A 2,500-nucleotide genomic window follows, 5' to 3' on the forward strand; every position below is an offset into this window, starting at 1 on the left:
GATCCTATGTAATATAAATATGCTGTGTATTGTCCCAAATGTATGTATTTCTGACGAAGATATAATCGAAACCGGTTAAATACATCTCTTGTATTGTGAAGATATTCGGTCTCATTCATACCTTTCCACATTTGTCAACATGAATACAGTTCATACACACACACATTATATATATATATATAAATAAATAAATAAATTATATATATATATATATATATATATATATATATATATATATATATATATATATATATATATATATTCACACATGCTTCCATGTGTCTCCCATGACCTGCCAAGTGAAATCCAACTGTGCACTAGGTGAACCAACTGATAAGTCAATATTGTAGAATGTCTCAGTTTAAATTTAGAAGTGTGTGGGTGTGTCACCGTTCAATATTCCTGCATCTACTCTTGAGAACAAGGACTCGAAGGCCCTTCCTCGCGGGTCGCACAAAGTGTCTCCCCAGAGGAAATGTCGGAGACTGAAATCTCCCAAGAGTAAAAGGGATGAAGCAATTCTCCAAGCAGATCTACCAAAGCATCCATGTTGAGATTATGTGGAGGGAGGTACACAGATGCAACAGTATAAGGTCATGTCAAGCCTATACTCACGGCCTTCACCTGCAGTGTTGTCTGCTGATGGATGGTCTGGAAGGAATATCCTGACGTACCACAACAACTTTTCCGTAAGATCCATTATCAAAGGTCCTATAATGGGCAGGAAAATCAGACGATTTCCCCTGGATATAATCTCTTGTAGGCATACAATTCAATTTTGCATGAATTCCAAGGGACAGGATACTGTCCAGGTTTCACTATCCTATGGTAAAACTGGCATTAGCAGGGCTTTGAAGACGCGTAGATTGGTCCTGCACAGTTACCGGCATTTCCAAATACTCTTGTTGAAGAAGTTCATGACCCCTGCTGTCAGGCCAATCTGTCTACTGATTTCCTGGTCTGACAGCCCTGAGTTGCGAACTACACTACCAAGATGTGTAAAGCACTCTGTGATTTCAATGTCCTCACCACAAATACGTACAGCAAGTCTCCAAAGTCTTGGATCTTGGTCTTGGTCCAAGAGACCTGGATGCTAAATACATCCAGGGCCACCGCTAGGGTTCCCAAAAACTCAGATAGAATAGCAACATCAGCAAGTCAATAACTTTGATATTACTCAGAGTTGCTCCACAATGACTTAGAACAGTGGCTCTGCCCAATATCCAGTCTATGCAAGTGTTGAAGTGTTGGTGCAAGGACACAGCCTTGCCTCACTCCTGAACTAACAGGAAAGAAGCTCGATAGGCCCCCACCATACTTTACAGACTTTCAATACTGGTATACAGACTTGATATTAGTCCAATAATCCTTGTTGGAATTCCTCTCAGAATCCTCCGGAAATGTAATTGTATTTTAAACATATGCAATAAATATGCTCATCACAGCACTGATCATCACTTTTTCGTCATAAGACTGTGCTTCCCTCGTTGCAAGTCTATCTCTGAAATTTATATGTATATATTTATATATGTGCACATGTATATGTATATATAAATAAAAATATACATATATATATATATATATATATATATATATATATATACACATGACCCAACAATGCCAACAAACTCTAATCTACTTGCAAACAACAGACCACTATCCCAAACGTTTAAGAATCGCCGTCTGATGCTATGGGGCCAGTGCAGTAATATACAAATACATCTTAGTGGGTTTTCAGGGTCCTGCAAAGCAGGGTTCCCGACTAGCTAGGAACTTTGGGGTCGAGGTGTAGTCGGACCAATCTTCAATCTTGACAAGCCCCATTGGACTCTGTGCTGTAGAAGCTGAGATGTAGAGGAGGCCCAAATCGCCTATGGTGTGATACATATACACACAGTGGTACTTTTTAAGGAAACAAATCTCTCGAGAATGGAACCAGATAGAAAGTTGATCTAACACTCATTGGTCTCATGAAGGAGCGGGTCCTCTCAGAATAGTTTACAACGGGCTAGGAACTAGAAAACCTAGGATAAGAAAATCTTGGATAGACCTATACAAGTGCCAAGTCACATTGAAGAAAGCCTAGTTTAAACTGAGTTGCAGACAAAAACAAGAATTAAATGTATTTTCACTGCACTAGCCAGTGCCCCAGGGACCCAACAACCCAAAATCTTCTCCCCAAATCTCTAAAAGGGGTTGTTGGTGGTGTCCCCCCACCAAAACCAAAATCTCTCTACCATTGGGGGGTGCAGGGGTGTCCCATCTCTAATGAGTTCTAATCTACTCCCCAAACAACAGATCACTACTCCAAACGTACGTAAAACAAAATTCAAGAATTGACGTCTGACATAACAGAGCCAGTGCAGTAATACACAAATGCATCAGTAGGTTTTCAGGGTCCTAAAGAAAAGGAACTTGAAACTTTGGAGTCGAGGTGTAGTCAGGCCAATCTTCAAGAATGCAAAGTTTCATTGGAATCGGCCCTGTAGAAGCAGAGATA

Source organism: Penaeus vannamei, chromosome 37 (assembly GCF_042767895.1).
Source record: "Penaeus vannamei isolate JL-2024 chromosome 37, ASM4276789v1, whole genome shotgun sequence".
NCBI classification, from domain to species: domain Eukaryota; kingdom Metazoa; phylum Arthropoda; class Malacostraca; order Decapoda; family Penaeidae; genus Penaeus; species Penaeus vannamei.